This window comes from Rhinatrema bivittatum, chromosome 18 (genome assembly GCF_901001135.1).
Source record: "Rhinatrema bivittatum chromosome 18, aRhiBiv1.1, whole genome shotgun sequence".
Classification (NCBI taxonomy): domain Eukaryota; kingdom Metazoa; phylum Chordata; class Amphibia; order Gymnophiona; family Rhinatrematidae; genus Rhinatrema; species Rhinatrema bivittatum.
Window position 1 is genome coordinate 20,193,089 of NC_042632.1, and position 21,349 is coordinate 20,214,437.

Consider the following 21,349-nt stretch of genomic DNA (forward strand, 5'->3'; position numbering starts at 1 on the left):
CTGATCCCTTTAACTCGCTTCAGCTGTTCTCTATCAGCCAGAGCAGGGAAAGTATAAAAGGAGGCTTCCTCTGCTCATTCCTTGACTTGGCAACTTCCTTGGTTAGTCAGGTCTGCTTGATTCGGTGAGTTCTTGTGCTTTGGATCCTTGTTCCTGTTTCATCTGGTGTTCCTGGTTCCTGACTTCGGATCGGCTAGCAGGGATTCCTGGTATTGACCGGATTGGCTAGCGGTGATTCCTGGTATTGACTTCGGATTGGCAAGCGGTGATTCTCTGGTGTGTGACTTCGGACTGGCAAGTGGTGATCCCTCGGTGTGTGACCTCAGACTGAATCAAGCACAAACATCTCTGTAAATTAGTAGAAGGACCCTCTGGCAGGGAGTGCACAATGAGATCACTTCCAACTGAGACTCGAGGGTGAAGCTTGGAGGCCTCAGCAGAATATAAAACCAAACCATCCTTACTGTCACAATGCTTCCTAAAACTGATCCAAGAAAGCCCTAAAATGGTTGGGGTAAATAGGGTTGAGACCTCCAATCCAAACTCTCCAGGTTGGGAGGAACTGTGAGAAATGTAAAACTCATGGATAGTGTTTAGGGTTATAGTGACATCTAGTGGCCAACCCGTAGGGGGTGCTACGCCCATATCACATGGGGCGTTAAATGGAACAAGCCTACTAGCACTATTTTCTCTTGGGGTGCACTCCTGACCCCACTAGGCCAGCAGGTTTTTATAGGAATGATAGAAGAAGGGGTTAAGGAGGTCTGGAGGCCTGATGGGATGAGGCTTGCACAACACATTTCATTTTTTATTATTTATTTTTACAGCTTTGGAACTGCTTCTAGAGGTGGCAGGGAAGGGGGATGGGTCAGATGGCGGTCCAACAAGTCCTCGAGGATTGTGTTACACTTAGGGATTGAGTATTTTATTCAGGCTATTCTGGCACTAACAAGATGGCAACCACAGGTTGAGGGGCTATCGTCGCATGACATTTGTAGGGGCAACTAACTAGTGGTAGAATACCACTTGGTTTTCAAAGCTGTGGAACCATGTACAATAGGTTAGTAAATAGGCTCTTAGATTGTAAGCACCCTGTGGATAGGAAAATATCTACAGGACCTGAATGTAATTCACTTTGAAATGTCAAAGGCAAAATATAAATTTATCATCATAGTCTGCCAGTGGGTGAACGTAGTTGTAGCTGGGAAAGACGTGAATAGTTGAAATTTACATTATACTCTACAGAGAGAAATGGCAGAAGAATTTGGTTCCTAAGGACCAAGCCCATGATATAGAGACTGTTCTAACAGAGGGAAAACTGCTGAACTTTATTCAAGAAGCCTGGCAAAATTCAAAGGCTGTGCTTCTGAATTTTTCACCAGTGACCCTACTGGAATGAATTAGGTAACTTCATGGAACTAAAATGAGAGACATACCAAAGGAATTATATGGAAACCCAAGAGGAAAATCAGCCAAGTTGTGAAAATACACAACTTACTGGTTGTTTCTCTTGGAAATAAAGGAAATATTATGTGATTAATTTGAACTTTACTCCATTTAACCAATTAATATTTCCTTTAAATGTCATGCATATATTTATCAAAAGCTAATCTTTATAAATTACTGCAATAATCAGTAAAAGCCATGCTTACATCCATATCACTCATATTATTTCTGTTAAATGTGAACCGAAGTGATATGTATTGTATACAGGAACTTCCGGTATATAAAAACCAAAAATAAATAAATAAATAAATATACATACCCACTCACTCAACCACCTATCTCAATCCACATTTGCTAACACACATGCAGAAAAGCATAGCAGCAAATGAATGCACACTGCCAACTTGCTCCAGTAGAAAAGAGTTCTACAAGAGCTATTGTAATTCAGCAGAATCAAAATGAGGTTAATTGTAAGAAACATTTACTTTCACTTCTATGTGAACAGCAACAGCATATTTCCTGGCCTAAACACTATTTTTTCATACCAAACAGTAAGTCAATGATTGAATGAGGGTTTGTTTGGGGTTTTTTGGGTGAGATTGGGGGGGGGGGAGGGGGGGATAATTATAACAGCCAGACCTAGTTCATTTTTTTTAAATATCTCTGAAAAGAAAAGAAAGTGACTGTCTGATTCACATACCTGAGAACTTCTAAGTTGTGGTCACTCTGAGATTGCAGTTTATTAACAAGACGGGAGACGGAGGGGATGAGATCAACCTTTTCCCTGCCAAGTCACACACTGTGCTGCCGCCACCACCACCACGTTTCCATCCTTCCAGAGATGACCCCAGAATTTTTCCCCTTCCTCCCTCCAACTTGTGCTCCTTCACTGTACCCTCAGCTTTAGTCCTAAGTCTTGGAATCATAGTTGCAGACTGAGGTTGTGTGCATCTCCCAATCTCTTTCCAGTATCTCCCCACAGGCTGCAGCAAGTGGGCTCCAGGCATACACCTCCCCTACGTGCAGGCTTACTGAAGGAAGGGGAGAGGCTGAAGCTAGGAATACAGAGGGGTAGAGTTTACAAATCTACGCGCGCGCGAACAAAAGTTCACGGGATTTTATAAGATACGTGCGTAGCCGCGTGTATCTTATAAAATCTGGGGTCGGCGCGCACAAGGGGGTGCACATTTGTGCACCTTGCGCGCGCCGAGCCCTGTGCTCGCTGCCCGTTCCCTCCGAGGCCGCTCTGAAATCGGAGTGACCTCGGAGGAAACTTTCCATTCACCCCCCCCCCACACCTTCCCCTCCCTTCCCCTACCTAACCCACCCCCCGGCCCTATCTAAACCCCCTCCCTACATCTTAAAAGTTACTACTGCCTCTGGGCAGTAGTAACTTACGCGTGCCAGGCCCTGACACAGGCCACTGTGTCGGGGCACTTGGCCACGCCCCCGAGCCGGAAACACGCCCCCCGGACACGCCCCGAAAACGCTGCGTCACTCCCGACATGCCCCCCGACAAGCGTCCCGGGGCTTGTGCGCGCTGCCGAGCCTATGCAAAATAGGCTCAGCGCACGCAGGGGGGGTTTAAAAGGATTACGCGTGTACCTTATGCACGTAACCCTTTTAAAATCCGGCCCAGAGTGTTTTAGTGTTTCTCTGGAGATCTGATAATTGATGCAAATTCACAACTTTTTGGTTGAAATCTGGGGCGCTCCTGGGTATGCCGATTCACCATGAAAAATCTTAAATTGCTTTAGACAGCAAAATGGCAAGCCTGACCTTTTATACATCCTCTGCCAACCTCAGGCATCAAGAAATGTCATCAGGATTCCACTGAGCAGCCTAACATCATGCACAAAGGGCAGGAATCTACGGTTCATCTCTTCAAGCCTTTTCTTAAACCCTCTGATTTTAAGACAGTTTTTACAATCTATTTTCTCATCATTAGATTATTGTAATTCCTTATGCATTGAAATCTCACAAAACACAATTAGGTCATTACAAATTGTTCAAAATTCAGCTGCCCATCTTTTAACAGGTATAAAGATTTGTGATCACATTTCCCCAGTCCTTCACATTATTACCAGTATGTTGCCAAATGCAGGACGAAGTGGCAGTAATAATGCATCATCTTCTATATGACATCACTTGTACATTGCTCAATAGAACATTAAGATTGTACACCATACACTCACAGGAACACCATGGTCATCCAGTCAACATCTTCTCAATATACCATCTCCATGACAAGCACATTTCTCAACTACTCATGAAAGAGCATTTTTCATCGCCAGCCTGACCCTCTGGAATTCTACTCCATTCATATGCTATGCAAGACCCAAAGGAATTTAAGAAGGCTAAAAAAAAACATATTTAATGCAGCTTTCCCACCTTCAAATCATCACACAGAAAGCATTGATATCCCAGCAGTCTTAGTTGCTTTGTACCAATTTGTCTTATTTTGAACTATTTTATGTACGTTAAGTTTGTACCCAGCCCTGAACTTTGGAGAGTGCAGGGAAACAAGTACTTTTAAATAAAGGTGTGCAATAAAACTGCACTGAAGTTCAGCGCACTTTTTTCGATGTGTGGGGAAAAATAACTCTCAATGCAATAAACAAAGGTATGCTAATGATTCAGGAGTTTAAAAAGCACACAAACCAGAGTTAAAATATGCACTCAGCCTTTTGCACAAGCTGAATGCACACTAACTTCCTTTTTGAGATTTTAATAAGATTTACAAGTACATTGACATCAGTCATAGTAGCCTTGAGGAATTTTAAAGCCAACAAAAAAAAGTTTTGCTTTTTTTTAAATCAGCTGTTTTAGAAAATCAAATGCAAAAATTGATGTCTTGGGAGGAATTCTAAGCTACCTAATGAGACCTACAGCAGGCAAAGATCAAAGATGAGTTTGGTTTTTTGGAGAGAGAGGGGGAAACATTCACTGAGCTGACTTGGTACAATCACTTTATAGACTTCTCTTGTTCTTACCAGATCCTATGGCTAGGAATTGGGTTTCAGTTCAGTCCCATGTGACAAGGTCGATTCAGATTGCACATGAACCAATAATCCAAGCCGAGGAAATATTTACTTCAACCATGCACGTGTGTGTGTTTTATTTGAGGAAACAGCATGGTCATGAGCTCTGTAAACAGTTCCAAGAAAGACCTCAGCAAAACCTCAGATAAAGAGCTGATGAGATAGAGGAGCTGGCCCAGAGACTGAGGAAAGTAGAAAGTGTGAAGATGAACTTAATTGCACTGAAGCCTGTGCATTAAGGGGCGGATTTTAAAAGGCCCACGCGTGCCGGCACGCCTATTTTGCATAGGCCGCCGGTGCGCGTAAAGCCCCGGGGCTTTCAAAAAGGGGAGGAGGAGGCATGTCCGGGGGTGTTCCCGAAACGACGCGGCGTTTCGGGGGTGTGCCGTGGCGTTTTGGGGGCGGGCCTGGGGGCGTGGTGCCGGCCCGGGGGCGTGGTCGAGGCCTCCGGACCAGCCCCCGGGACCGGAGGACGGAGCGGGGCTGCTGGCCGACAAGAGCAAAGTTACGCCTGCTTTCAGCAGGCGTAACTTTGCCGACAAAGGTAGGGGGGGTTTAGATAGGGCCGGGGGGGTGGGTTAGGTAGGGGAAGGGAGGGGAAGGCGAAGAAAAGTTCCCTCCGAGGCCGCTCCGAAATCGGAGCGGCCTCGGAGGGAACAGGCAGGCCGCGCTGGGCTCAGCACGCGCAGGTTGCACAAATGTGCACCCCCTTACACGCGCCGACCCCGGATTTTATAAGATACACGCGGCTACGCGCGTATCTTATAAAATCCAGCGTACTTTTGTTCGCGCCTGCTGCTCGAACAAAAGTACGCGCTCGCGCAAGTATTTAAAATCTGCCCCTAAAGGAATATAGTTGCCCTCACTTTCTACTGCTTACATCTTGAAGTTTCAAAGCACAAGTCATATTTTGTGCACATAAAAGTCTTTTATGCATGCAAAATATGATTTGTGTTCATAAACCAAGATGCAGGAGAGTTAATACGAACAGTCCTATATACAAAGACTAGGACTGGAAACTTTGCTCCACCAATGACAAGGAGTAAAAAGAACATAAGGTAAGTCAACACACTTCTCTGCAATGGGCGGAAATAGAAATCCCATGCTAGTAAACACATTGGCTCTGTGAGGGCACTAAGCAATAGACAGTTTTACATGAACATCTTTTGGGAGCAGAACTCTTTGCTGCACTGGGAGTAAAGCATCCATACCAAAAACAGGCACACATGTGCAAGTAAGACTCTGCTGAGCACATTTTATTACACCATGCTCTCCATGAGGCTAACTTGGCATAGACAAAGCTGTCACTCATGCAGATCTTGAGGCAGTGACCAATGCTACTTTTTTTTTTTTTTTTAATAAATACCCTTGCATCGGATAAAACATCATCTGACCGTGTGGTCATATTTGCTCAGCTGGAATCAATTGGACAAGTTAAAAGAGCAACCTCTAGCTTTTTTTTTTTTTTTTAATTTAAATAAACTCCCTCTACCCCATGAGCTGAGCATTGGAAGTACCAAGCCCTTCATCAAAAGCTAGTTCAAAATTACATTTCACTATTACAATGGGAAGAAACTAATTTCAGGGTTTTGCTGAAGATTTTCTCTACATTTTTACTATCACAAGTATTTTAACACACAAGGGATGTTAGTATCTGTATTTTCCCTGTCCTAATCTGAATCTTCTCTAACCAAAAATGCACTTATTTATAAATACTTGGGTATTTTTGCAAACCAGAATAAGGCCATGCTATTTAATTCATCTTTTCTGAAAGTAGTAATATTTAAAATATAATCAGTTGACAAAAACCTATAATATACATTTCATACTTGCACAGAAATCATTTTAACTGAGGATATAAATACAACTTCATCTGCCATATTAAAAAATAAGGATTTATGTCAAGTCTGCACTCACTGGTAATGTAGATCTTCTGAGCAGTGTCCTGCACCGTTCGAAAGATGACCACACACTAAGCAACAAGGGATGCAGATTATTTGTAAAATACGATGCAGGAACCAACTGTAAGCAAGAAATAAAATGTTGTAATTAATATTTTAGCATGTTGGATAAACATTACCAATTTTCAAATTAGAAAAATAAGGGCATTTAGCAGATTATTTTCAAAAGTACATGCATGAGTAAAGAGGCTTTTTGAAAAGTACCACAGGGATTACACGCATAAAAATAAGGTATTCATAGAAGCAATTTCATGTGTACTTTCATCCATGCTTGAAGGAGTCATACCTGTGGCAGCAGAGCAAGAAATTCATTAACATGCAAAATTTCAATTTTCAAAAGTATGCATATAAATATGCAAATACTTTTACACCTGTTCCCATGCAGTGAAAATGTGAGCATATATCATGCTGGGATATGTGTGTACCTGCTTATATTTAAAGCAGACATATGCTCAAGTCCACTTTGAAAATTAGGGCTGATGTCCGCATCTACTTTATGCATGCAGATTTAGCAGGTAAAAAATAAAGTTCTCTGAGCATAGAAAAATAAACAGTTCTAGCAGAAAAAACTTAATGCAGATGCTATAAGGAAAACCACCTCATCCAAAAATCATATTTTGATGTGTCAGTTATTTTCACTTCAACACAGTCATGCACTACACTGGATAAATGTTTAGCATCTAGTAAGTTTTCTCCCATCCTATTTTTAGGAAAAATGTTTAAATTGTGTGATATACTATTTTGCAACATAGTTAAAACATATATGCTAGGAGTAAGTCATCCAAATATTAATTTAGGGTTTTCCTCCTTATGTACTGCTTTATACTAATGGCAACACAGATGTCACTCATTGATAAAGTCAATTTTGGCCTTCAATATGTCCATTGTGTATGTAATATTCGTGGAAAAATCTTAAAGAGGACGATAAAGTAATGAGGAACTATTTCATAATCCAAAGCTATACATGACAGTACTCCAGAAATATCCCTGTCAAGTCAGCCCTGAACAAATGCAAACTAAACAGTATATGACATGACACAAAACTGACTTACTGCATGCTTACAACAACAGTACCCTCATTAAGCATTAGCAAAATGTCCAACTGGACCTAATATAAATAGCCAACAATCTCCATAACCCTATTAAATATGCAAAATGATTTACAAGTATATTAGCACTATAAGCAAAACCTGATTGCTAAAATTGAAATTTAAAACCAAAAGGATGTCTTATGTAAGAATAAAGCTGTTTGCACTTAGGAGTCAATTCACCATTAGCAGTTCTGTCCGCTAAAGAGGCAAATAGGGTACACATTCTGGATTTACCTGAATATCTACTTTCGTTATAGTCTGCCACTATTTAGCATGTTTTCCAAACACTCTGAAGCCTACCTACACTTTCCATGATTAAGCTCCTTGCTTTGTTTCCTACCTCCAAAGGGTTACTCAGTTACCTACATACAGTTTGGATTTTGAGCTCTGAAAGCTGAACAAAAATGTTTGAGAAGACTGACAATTCCATTAGTGTCAAAACTTTTTTTCTGTTTTACATTCATACAGCACACAAACAATATAACTGCAAAAGCAAAACAGAAGGAAAACTCAATTGCGTTCTCTAGTGGGTGCAAGTCAGGGTACAGACAAAGATTTTTTAAATACAGATGTGCACTGTAGATCGTGTGTACTGACTAGGAAACAGAGCAAAGGAGCCTGGCTTGAATATTTGTTTCTCTAAGACTCATCGTGAAGTGGGAAAATATGTAAACTATATTTGGTGGCGTGCTGTATTTTTCCCCATAAAATATCTGTGGAGAAAAAAAAAAAAACCAGTACCATTACCAGTCCACAGAATGAGAGAGTAGTGAAGATGGGACCATGCACACTAACACTACAGTAACTGTAAAATAAGTAAATAAACACATTTATAAATAAGCGACATGTCTTTCAGTGCTATAAAAATGTAGCGGACAGTGCTAGTGACAACCAAATCCAATTTTCATCATGTCACAGAGACTGAAAGGAAAAAGACTGTCCAGAGTCACCAAATTAGGCTTGATAACAGCTGGTCTAACCTGTTTAACCACCTGAACCTCCTGCAGATCAGCACCCAAAATCCCCAAATGCCGAGGGATTTTCACCCGACGTCCGCACTCCAAAAGCTTCACCTCCAACAAACCTCCCAGGATCCTAGAGGAGATGAGTTGTTTCTACAGGTTCCCACCTTGTCCCATTGGCATCAGCGGGAACATGAACACCACTCAACAAACTGGAGTGTTCCTGCTCCAGCAATCCAGCCCCTGCTTAAACAGGAACTCCAGTAGGCCCGCTCCACCAGGCTAAGAAAAACCCCTGCAGCCAACAGACAGGAAGCCCCAATACTGGCCAAGTTGGTGTCCGGTGTCAGTGAAAGTAGAGCAGATGAAAAAACCAACATAGTGGTCTGCCGGGATGTTCCTTTCCACCCCCATTATCATGCAATAAAAAAAAGGCACAAAGAAAGGATTTTGGAAAAGAAAAATACAGGAACCACAATTCATGCAACTGCTCAGGGCACCTTCTTGACAAGCCATTCCAAGCTTCCCAAAGTCTTTGCATGATAGGTGTTTCAGCTGCTTCTGTCTTCAAAGTTTAATGTTCCCAATAGTACATGGTGTTTGGTCTTGCCATACCAATCCAATAATTTATAGTAAACTTACCTAGTTAACATTAATTGTTTTATGCCTTTATGGGCTTTCATCCTATATAGTTCATATTTATTACAGTTCTCATGTGGTATTTAGCCACTGAAATTATACCACAGCAAAGGGGAAGGCCATCTTCAAGCCTGAACCCCTTCCCCAAATGCCAAAGCTTTTTCCAGTGATTTCTTCTTCTCATCCTGGGATATTGAGCACCATCTCCTGGCTAGATTCAAAGTATTGCATGCAATAGGAAGAGGAGCATGTTTTATGTTAACAGTGCGTGTTGTGATAAATAGACTATCTTAGCGCTTTGCATAAGTATTACTGCAACGTGCGTTAACTTTTTCACACTTTGCAGTAATACCACAATTATTGCATTTCAGAGAGAGAGAGAGAGAGAGAGAGAGATAAGAGAGAGAACGAGAGAGAGACAGCACCTCTGGGAGTGGCACCATAGTAAGCAGCTATTTATGTTACTATAGGAGGCCCACCTAGTAACTCGAGGTGAGGTTTAGGTAATAGTGAAGATTTTATGTTCTTCAGAGTGAGGAAACTCATACAACGATGAGATTTGTACAATGTTCTCTCAACATAGCTTGATGGCGGGTAACATCAAGCTATGTTGAGAGAACATTGTACAAATCTCATCATTATGTGACTTTCCGCATTCTGAAGGACATCAAATCTTCACGTGTACTGTTCTGTTCATACGTCTCACTCTGCATGTCAAAGTGGCCCCTAACCCTTACACTATTTCCTAAACCTCACCTTGAGTAACTAGATAGGCCTCCTATAGGAGCATAAATAGCTGCTTACTATGGTGCCACCCTCAGATGTGCGCTCTCTCCCTCTCCCTTCCCATCCATCCATCTCAGGGCCCTCCTCCAATCCTTCCCCAGCCTAAAAATACCCAAATCACAATTTGTGTTATGGGCTTATCGCACAGCTTAAAATCAATGAAAAAGATGTAGTTATTTTTGCGTGTGTGATTAGGCTTTGTGAAGCCAGCCCACTTTTCCAAAAATTCCTCCCCCAGTTCCTTCCCTTTTAAAACTTAGCATTGCACCATGTATTATGATGCTTTTCACATGTGTTAAGGCCTTAACGCATGCAAAAAGGCCATAATGAGAGTTTGAAAATAACTCCCTTAGTCTTTCACCCTATAATTATATAAATAGGTCTGAAGTATGACTTATAAAGCTACAGACTTTCTCCAGAATTTCCTCTGGCTTCAGGTTATGGTTTCTAATGATTTTCCTTTCTCATTGTGATTTGGGGTTACTAGCAAGGGAGCACAGGTATTCAAATAATCTTAACCAAAGAAAGCTACTATGAAAGGTGGCCATCCTCTTTGAGCAAGCTTCTGGGAGACAAGCTTAGAGTAGTGATAAAGGAAGAGAATACCCACCCAGTAGGAATGTGCAGAGGGACCGCATATGTTGCATTCGGAATTCGTATTTGTCGGGGAGCAGATATGTTGCATTCGGCAAGGGGGGGGAGCCATCTACTGCACTCACACCATTGGCTGCCGGTAATCAAAATGGCACCGATAGCCTTTGCCCTTACTATCGAATACAGGATAAAATACAAGGCCTTATGCACCATACACAAACTAATATATGATAAAGAAGCAGACTGGCTAAACACAGCCTTACGAGTACACGTTCCACAAAAAAACCTCCGCTCAGCAAACAAAGCACAACTAACAATCCCTTCAGTAAAGTCAGCAAAGTTAACCCAAGTGAGAGAAAGGGCTTTATCATTGGCTGGGCCCATACTATGGAACACGATGCCCCCTGAACTCAGATTACAGAATAATCTCAAAACTTTTAAGAAAAATTTAAAAACATGGCTCTTTAAAAAAGCCTTCACTAAAGAGTGTGGAGGGTAGAGAATGGAAGTACAGGGTAATGCAGATGAGAATGAATTTACTCAATCCTACATTTAAGAAGTAATATCTCAAAGAGACAGTAACGCAATAATATACCTGGACTTGACCAACATTACTCAAATAATGATTTTATTTATGAAATTGTAACCGAATTTTATTGGCACCTGTTAGAATGTACGATATCCTACATTTACTTACCGTAGTCTATATGCCTATTTGTAAACCGTTGTGATGGTATATAATTTAGCGACGGTATAGAAAAGTTTTTAAATAAATAAATAAATAAATAAATAAATAAATAAATAAATGCTATGTCACGGGGCTACAGGTGCCATTGGTCAGCCCCTGTCACATGGTAGGAGCATTGGACAGGGGCTGACCAATGCACCAGTCTTGTGGGGGACCCTCCTGACCCCCACAAGACTTGCCAAAAGTCCCTGATGGTTCACCTACTTTTTTTTTCTTTTTTTAAACCCTTTTAGACCCAGCTATACTAACTGCTTTCTCCATACCCTCTGGCAACAAATTTAACAGTTGAAATGTTCACTGAGCTAAAAAAAGCACTCTAATTTGTTTTAAATGTACTACCCATTAGCTTCATGGATTGTCTCTTAGTCATAGTACTACACTACTTCAAAGGGTAAATAACCATTGTCTATTTACCTATTGCAGGGGGTAGCCAATCTGTGGTTTGAGAGCCACATATGGCTCTTGCCCTCCTAGCCACATAGCCAGTGAGTAGCACTGCAGAGGCTAGGAACTGGAAGCACACACAGTAGAACAGAACAGAGAAGAGCTATTCTGCTCCAACCTCCCCTTCCCCTCCTGCTGTGACAGTATTGCTGGTTTCTACAGAAAGGAGGGGCTTATTCCTGCTCTACTACTCACTTTACTTCCCTCCCTCATCTCCTTACCCTGCTTCTCCCTCCATCTGAAATCAGCAAAAGTGGAGGACAGGAGGATGTTAAGTTAGAGCTGGCAGGACAGCAAAGACCTGCTTACAATGTTTGAAAGCATAAAAAAAAAGGAATGATTAGCCAAAAATGTACAACTTGTGCCATTTGTACAGTATTCCTCTTATTATTCCATACATGACAACCAAATTGGAAGTGAAGAGTTGTATGTCACATATGTTGATCATCCATGCAAATGTTGCTGCCAGTTGCAAGCACACTTCTCTGCTCCCCAGCCCAAACTCTGCACTCTTCACCCTGACCTTAGCACTCCTCAGTCTCCACCCAACCCAGCTTTATAGCATTTGTTGGAAAATAGGTACCCATGGCCCAGACTGGCCACTGTCAGACAGGATGCTAGCCTTGACGGATCTTGGCCTGACCCAGCATGGCATGCCTCCAGTCTTATGTTCTTATAGCTGTGCAACTATAGCTATATACTTTTTGTTACCTAATTTAAAAACAAAACAGTTTAAACAAGCAAGATGACAATTATGCCATTAAAAGTCCTGCATGAATAGTTCTGAGCAGGAGAAGATAATCTGGCCAAACTTTCCCTCAAGCAGATCATGACAAATCCAGAGAGTTCTCAGGGGCCAAGAGAACTGAATTGCCCATCACAAAAAGTAAGCAAAACGTTACTCCCCCTGAACTCTTTCCCCAGGCCGGTGCCAGCTTTTTCATCCCTCTATTAATTGCATAGAGAGTATCTACATCAGGACTACAGCTCTCCTCCAGAGTTTCCTCTGACCTCTGCTCAGGATGCTTTGCCCTACACTCAGTGCCTTCAGGTGTTCTTGCCCCTGCAGGTGGCTGCTTTACCCCTCATGATGTTTCGTTCTGTTTATGCCAATGTTTCTGCTGCTTCGCCCCTCTATCCGTGCTGTGGACTGTTTTCTGCCACTTTAGGTGCTGCCCTCGCCCTCTCATGGTTCTTTGGGCTAATTCTGCCATTGCTGGGGCTGCTTCCCTCCTCTTTTTGGGCATTAGGGGTATTCATATCACTGCTGTTGCCCTTTGTGCCTCTTTTGGAGCCTGGAGGTGTTTTTTGCCACTCTTGCTGCTGCTTGCTTTGGGGTGTTGCTGCTTCTATTTGTGCCTCCTGCCCCTGTCATGATAGCTTGTGTTATTTGCGATGCTTGATGCTGCCTTAACACAGTTTTTGATGTCTGAATGCTCTTCTCTCCTGACATCCACCTGCAAGTTTCACTATAATTAAACAGAAAACCTCAATTTTAAAGTCAAGATGGGGGAGGTGTGTGTGTGGGGGGGGGGGGGGTCAGAAGGGCCAGAGATGCTTGTCTGCTTAAGGTGGGAAGGAGAGGGGAGGATTGTTGTTGACAAGGCCACAGAGACCTGTATTTGAATCTGGGAGAGGTCACTTTGGGTAGGTCAGCACAGGGAAGCCTACGCTTTTTGTAACACAGCAGCAATAGTGTGGTTACACTGTCCTTAACATAGCCATGGCAATGCAATTGCATTCTGCAGGTTATTAGTTTAGTAAATTAGGCATTAAAGCCTGATAAACCAGTAGTATTAAAACTGGTGAATAACTCACAATATCAAACCAGTTTTCATACTGCTTAATATATAGGCCCCCTAATATCTACGGAGAAATACAATTTTTAAGAGATATTTAAGAACAGTGCATCAGCAAGAAATGATTAATATTGTATGAGTGATAGGCTTTATTATATGTTAAACTAAGGGGGTTACACTAAGGATTTTTTTTTTTGCATTGTCTTATTCAGAACTATAATCTATCACCTATTAGAGTACATTTCATGAAGTGTCAGATTTAATAATATGCCTATCAGCCAGACTACATGATTAGGAGATTAAGATGTTTATTGGTTGTGCAATTTACAAGATAAAACTGAACATCTGCCTACAATATTTTCCAAAAAATCATCCGTAAAAAAAAAAAAAAAAAAAAGTGATATACATAGGGTTATGAAATCCCAGGCAAAGACAGTAAAGTTTCAAGATGTGTCATTCTCACTATTGGAAGTTCATTCTGAAACAAATTAAAGAACTTATGATGTAAAAGATTTTTCTATCATGAATTTATCGGAAACATGCATAGTACATCTGGCCCCAAGTCTGAAGTCGTTGTGTTGGAGTGAAAGGGAAATATTTATATAAATGTTTTCTTTTTAGATATCTAGCAAAGGTAGAGTTAGTAAAACTGCTCCAGTTACTGACAAGTTGAACACAGCAGCATCATTTCAACCATATTTACTGGAAACCGATAGTGGACAAGTAGACAGGCCATTTCTGACATTTCAGTAAAATAAAATTGAGATACATGGACATCATTATTATTATTATTTTTTTTTTTTTAACAGACTGACTTTTACTGGCATACATTTTACTGTCATGTTCTGTACAGCTGGACTTACTATGCTGGTATTCAACCCTTTATGCACCAAGACAGTCCCCAATTCCCAAATAGTGTAGCCTTGCTAAATCTGAGCCAGCCACCACTGTTTGGGGCAATTTCACTGATAAATATTTTTACAGATATACCATTTTTGGGCATATGTTTCCATTACTGTCAGTAAATTCACCAAGAGTTAGCTACCCTCATGGCTGCATATTTGTCTGGCAAATGGTATAAAATGGCCTAATATTATGATTTCACTCTGACTTTCTAGGAAATAAAATCCTGAATTTGATCCTCGTCTGTGATGAGGAAAGCTTTAAATATTACATGGAATAAATATACAGCACTATCCATTTGAAAATCTATAAGCCTTTTCTTATTAAATAATTTAACACACATCAAAATCATTACCAACTTTGACGATACTTGCATGGTAAGGGACTTTTGCAGAGCATGGTGAATGAGCAGAAGAATGTTTAATAAAATGGTCAGATGTGAAAACATGACAAAATGACCATTGAAAGGTTCGTAAAGAACATGTTTACTCATTCCTCTGATAACCAGTCTAGTAATATAAATACAAACATTTTAAGATTATGAAGGGAGCTTAGCTCTCCAAAGAGTCACTGATGTATTTAGTTAGTCCAACCAAAAGGTATCACCTGAAACATTTTTTGACCCTTGTTTCTATATATTCAAATTAACTAGCATGGCATTCACAATAATTTGTTTGAATATTTTAATGGATATTCTAAGCAATTTACTTTTACTCCTTTGGGCTTTCAGCTCACTGAATAAGTCTCTACTGAACTGTGCCACTATTAATGCTCATTTGCAATTACATGAGCTTTTTCGTCACTTTATCATCTCCCTCCCATCTATCCCAACAACTGCAGTGACAGTTCTTGGTCAGGAGCCATAGAATACAGCTCCTTCAGGAACACAGTATGTGTGATCATCAAATCTGACCAATACCTGTCATTATTGTGCAATGGTAGAATCTCTCCCACCCTCATCTTTTAGATCTAAGATAGAGTCCCTTAGATCAATGGTTGATCAAAATTACCAAACTATTAGAAAAAGCCTGGACTTAATAGGCCTGAGCATCTGGTCTATTATACCTTTTTACTTGATAACAGTTTTAAAAATCACAGCAGTTTACAATTTATTACATAGAAATCTCAAATTAACTACATATGAAAAAAGTGTTCACTAAAAAAGTGACAACAGAATAAAATTTGAAAAAAACTTGTAAAGAATATTAGCATTCACAAGTTTAACATACCTTTTTAGTAAAAACATTTGTAACTAAATTTTTAGAATATTCTTTTCATTGTTCTTTTGAAATTATATACATTCAAGCAACCTTGAAACAAGAAAATAAATTGGAATACAAACCAATGAAGAAAGTATTACAAAAAATGCAATTCCAATTATTGAACTAATCATGAGGGATCTAAATTATCCAACATGCAGGGCTTAAAATTCAACATAATCCAGGTCCACTACAGTTATAAGAACCCTATTTTGCAGAAAACCATCTAATTGCATAGGATCTTTAAAGATTTACCTATTTTTAGCTTCACATCTACAAAGAAATTTCAGTAAGGATGAGGCTCCAATCACTATCACCTCCTGCTTCTTAGTAAAAAAAAGTATGACTCCTCAATTGTGGTGGTCTAGCAAGGTTGGGAAATAATGTCATATTTACATAATAGAAAAACATTGTTTAACCTTAAAAAACAAACATTCTCCTAGTCCAATTTTTATCAGTATCCAAAACAAAGGTTGATTTGGAGATCACATCAGCCTGTGAAATCAGAAAAAGTTTGTCTGAGGTATATTCAGTTCTTACAAGTATTCTTGCCACAGGTTCAACATTAGATCTATTATATAAATCAAACTTTCATACAGCAGGAACTTTCAACATGTCCAAATTAGTATTTTTTCAGAAAATCTCTAATGCAGTTGTAACTGGACACTTATGAAAATTCAAAATCCTCACATTGTCTTGCCTAGAATGATTTGCCAAAGTCTCCATTCTGGAACACAATAAATCCCTATCCTTAAGGAGAGCTCAATCTGAATCTTGAAAACTTTTACACCGAGTCTCAAGTTGCTTACATTTTCACCCTGATCCCACCTACATTTGGGAAAATGATTTTGTGTTATTGGTTTTCACGTGTATGTTGCCTGCAAAATTGTGCTACTGGTCCTCATGAGGCACAGGAGTCCTGAACATAAGAGGGAAAGAGGGAGAAAAAGAGAAAGAAAGGGAAAGAAAAAAGGAAAGAAAAAAAGAAAAAGAGAGAAAAAGAAAAAGATTATAAAAAAAGAGCAAAAGAGCATGAAAGAGTGAACAAGCAAGAGAAAAAGAAAGAACAAGAGAAAAAGAAAGAAAGAAAAAGGCAAAAAAAAGAAAAAGAAAGACTCTGTATAGGGTCAGTTTGACATTATATATCTGTACCATTATAGAGGGGCATTTTGAATTAGGGTGGATATTCGGGAGGTGGGCTGGGGTTAAGAGGGGGTGGTATTACAGACACATTCAGAATTAGTCATTGAAAAATTGACATCAGTAAAGAATTTTAGTCTTTATAAGCCAAGAAAAGGAGTTGATTTGTACAATGGAGCTAGCAGAGACTGTAGTGTACAAATCAACTCATCTTGTAAGATGTTTCATTGCTTATAAAGACAAATTCTTTAGTAATGTCAATTTTACAATGAACACCTCTGAATGTGTCTGTAATCCCCCCCCCCCCCCCCACTACCACCTCCACCAGCACCGCCACGATACCTATCCTTCCTCTATTAGAGAATCCCATGCCCCAAGCTGTTGGAACTGTGGACGGATTTAGCTCCAGGATCAAGTGTGAGCCCTGCCTTCCCAGATAAATACCAGAAAATGTATTACCGTTGCAATTTTGTGACCTCTGCTACCTTCCCTCAGCTGAAAAGATTAACCTACAAATATCCCCAGTAAGAATCTGTAGGGTCATTTGTTTTCAGTATTTATTTTATTTTCCTCTGGAATGTATTGTTTAATGAATAAAAACAGGAGGAAAATCAGTGGAAAATCAGTCTTTTCCCCTTGGATTTTTTTCTCTTTTTGTTTGTTATAACAAACTGATAAATTCCAGGGGAGAATCAAATAAAAACTGGAAATCAATGTCTCTAAGGATCTATTAAGTAATTCAGTCAAATAACCCATATTGGCCACTGTGAGAGACAGGATGCTGGGCTCAATGTTTGACCTAGTATGGCATGCCTCACCCTTTATGCTGGAAGTACACTCAGTCCACTACAGCTTGAATCGGTTGCAGCTGAATAGCTATTCACATCCTCTTTGGGAATGTTTAATGAATTAAGATAGGTACTCTTGCATTATTTATCAGTGCAAAAATCAAATCATTTGTTGACAAGAAAGCAGACACAGACTTAATAGATTTTTTGCTGTGCAACCAAAATATCACCCTAGTATTTCCCAGATATATGTAAATGTTTTATAGGTGTGCATCCACCTTGCATTTATGTATCATGCACAAAAAGCTTCCCTGAAAATAATCCTTATTTTCAAGATTATTAAATCCATTTTGCATGTACTAATATTAAATTTCCACTCTAGTATAATTAAGTACTCATCACACCATAAAACTTTCATTAAACTAAGGTACCAGACAAAGACATTAATTACACCTTCAGATATGAAGTTGGCATTTCAACCTGATTTTTGCAGTCTGAATATTATAGTAAAAGTTCAGGGAACAAGTACAGCAAAAGGTGCTGAATAGAACTCTAAATACTACACAATAATAAAAGGTGCTATTGGTGAAGTCTCAGGTATATTTTATTAAAAATGATTGAGAAAATGCAATGCATATTGTAAAATATAAATTTAAAAAATCTCAGTCGCCAAGAATACATATCTTTTGGTGTGGCAGTTTCCTTCTCCTCCAATTGGGATTTTGGACTTCCAGTTCAATTCAAACTGGCTTCTGCTGGGCTACAAATTCATGAGCCTTCATTCTCAACTACCTAGGATTTTCTCCTATTTTTGTATCCCCACCCAACACAGCCCAGCCATAGTGGCTCCCTCCAGAATCCAACTATATCTGGCCATTGATGAGCAGCAATAGTGGCCGAGATGCCTTCCCCCTCAGGGAGTGTAAAGACTTCTTCTGCAATATCCCCAGACCTGACTAGCCTGAGGCGTCTTAACTTATGACTTAAACCCCTGTCCCTCACATGGCAATGCACAGCATTAGTCATCAGTCTAGCTCCTAATTTACTATTTTACAGAGGTTATTAGATTTCATTCCATTAGTGTAACCCTTGTTCCACTCTGAGGACACATGGGTACAGAGCTGAGGAGTCAGGTTGCCTCCTAATAGGTGAACCTGCCAGTCGTCTCTAGAGCACCAGCCATTAGGGGATGGCAAAGAACCATAAGAAGAGCCCATCCCACATGGCAGATATTAGAGACTCAACAGGCCGCGAGCGGAGTCTATCCCGCTTACGGCAGAGACTCTGAGGGCTGCAAGCAGTGCCCATCCTGCTTGTGGCCAACAGAAGCAGTCTCAGCGGGTCACGAGTGGCAATTGTGCATATGTGTGAGAGAGAGAGAGAGAGAGAGAGAGAGGGACTGTGTGTGTGTGTACGAGAGAGAATTGGTGTTAGTGACAGAGAGGAAGGGAACCTGTGTAAGGGTGTGTGTGTGTGAATGAGACAAGTGACCTAAGTGTGTTGAGAAGGGGCCTGTGAGTGAATGAGGTTGGAGCCAGGGCCTGGACTGGGTGGGGGGAGGGAGCAGGTGCAAGGCAGAAGCTTTGCCTTGGGCACCTAAAACCCTTGCACTGGCCCAGCATGTGGCTCCCAGGTTGACAGGGGAATCAATTATGGTCCCTTTAAGACTCTGGACCTTCTTACACCTTCAGTAATAAACCAGTTAGTTTGGAGGCTATTCTAAAAATCAAACTTTTTATTGCAATAGTTGAGAAATGAGTATGACTTCACAAAAGTGAACCATCTCCTGGCGATATCCATAGCAGAATTAGAAACTACTGATAGTTATAAAAACCAAGAATATGCAAGCAAGAATATACTCAAACCCTTTTAAGGCTAATCCCCAAGAATCTTTGAAACTGTGGATCTCCCTTTTTGTACCTGAATCATGCTTGTAGCTTTTTTTTTTATTCTTTCTTAAAATCACAGGGTAGGTCCCCTGTACAACTGAGATCCTTCTTACTCATAGGACTTTCCATTGAATTCTCTCAATTCATGCTGCTACTCCTTTGATTTTTGTAGCTAAGTGGTCTTATATTCAGGAGCAGAGCAGGCTTCTGAATGTAATACTAAAGAACATAAGAACATAAGAAATTGCCATGCTGGGTCAGACCAAGGGTCCATCAAGCCCAGCATCCTGTCACCAACAGGGGCCAATCCAGGCCATAAGAACCTGGCAATTACCCAAACACTAAGAAGATCCCATGCTACTGATGCAATTAATAGCAGAGGCTATTCCCTAAGTAAAATTGATTAATAGCCATTAATGGACTTCTCCTCCAAGAACTTATCCAAACCTTTTTTGAACCCAGCCACACTAACTGCACTAACCACATCCTCTGGCAACAAATTCCAAAGCTTTATTGTGCGTTGAGTGAAAAAGAATTTTCTCTGATTAGTCTTGAGTGTGCTACTTGCTAACTTCATGGAATGCCCCCTAGTCCTTCTATTATTCGAAAGTGTAAATAACCGAGTCACATCTACTCGTTCAAGACCTCTTATGATCTTAAAGACCTCTATCATATCCCCTCTCAGCCGTGTCTTCTCCAAGCTGTACAGCCTTAACCTCTTCAGCCTTTCCTCATAGGGGAGCTGTTCCATCCCCTTTATCATTTTGGTTGCCTTTCTCTGTACCTTCTCCATCGCAACTATATCTTTTTTGAGATGCGGCAACCAGAATTGTACACAGTATTCAAAGTGTGGTCTCACCATGGAGCGATACAGAGGCATTATGACATTTTCCGTTCTATTAACAATTCCCTTCCTAATAATTCTTAACATTCTATTTGCTTTTTTGAGATGCAGTCTTCACCGGAACAAGGAATTTGGAGAATACACCTGTCACCAGATTCCTGATAAGAGCTCCTCATAGCTGCTCCAACCAATTGTTTCTCTTGCAGCTCCAGGAACTTTTACATTAAATCTGAGAAAATGGGTATTCAAATAGCAGATGGCATTTAAGGTGGTCAAGTGCAAAGTGATACACGTAGGGAAGAGTAACCTAAATTATAGCTGCACAATGCAAGGTTCCACATGAGGAGTCACCACTCAAGAAAAGGATCCAAAAATATCGTCATCGATATGTTGAAGTCCTCTGCTGTGTGTGTGGCAGCAGCCAAGAAAGCAAATAGAATGCTAGGAATTAGGAAAGGAATAGAAAATAAAACAGAATATCATTATGCCTCTGTATCGCTCTAGTAAAAGTATAGCACAGAGTGACTGAAATGATAAAGGGGATAGAATGATTCCCCTTTGAGAAAAACCTAAAGTTAGGGCTCTTCAGCTTAGAGAAGAAAGGTTGAGGGGAGATATGATAGATGTCTATAAAATGAGTGGCGTGTATGGGTAAGTGCATAGTTTATTTTTTGAAAAAGTGCAAAGACTAGGAGACATAAGATGAAATTAATAGGTAATACCTTTAAAACAAATAGGAGAAACACATTTTTACTCCATGCTTAAAAGCAAGTTTGCTTACCATAAATGGTGTTTTCCATAGATAACAGGATGAATTAGGCATGCTGTCTGGGACATCTACTAGCGGCCTGGACAGAGCTTCACAACTATCACAGACCTTTGCTCTGTGCAGCTGCACGGCTGCTTTTCCTTTCCTGCACGGCACCATCTTTCCTTCAGTCCGAAATAAAGCTGATTTCATGAAGCGTGGTTTCCAAGGCTATCCAGGAAGGCGGGCGGGTCAGCATGACTAATT

The 21,349-nt window shown here is 40.4% G+C and overlaps 1 protein-coding gene across 1 annotated transcript in view; it reads right to left on the reverse strand.

The window, feature by feature from the left end:
* Positions 1-21,349, reverse strand: part of TENM2 (teneurin transmembrane protein 2) — a 2,776,334-nt gene that overhangs the window by 2,533,659 nt on the left and 221,326 nt on the right. The window contains exon 2 of the mRNA XM_029583832.1: positions 6,405-6,509. The gene's annotated coding sequence lies outside the window, so the exon portion shown is untranslated. The remainder of the gene's footprint in view (positions 1-6,404; positions 6,510-21,349) is intronic.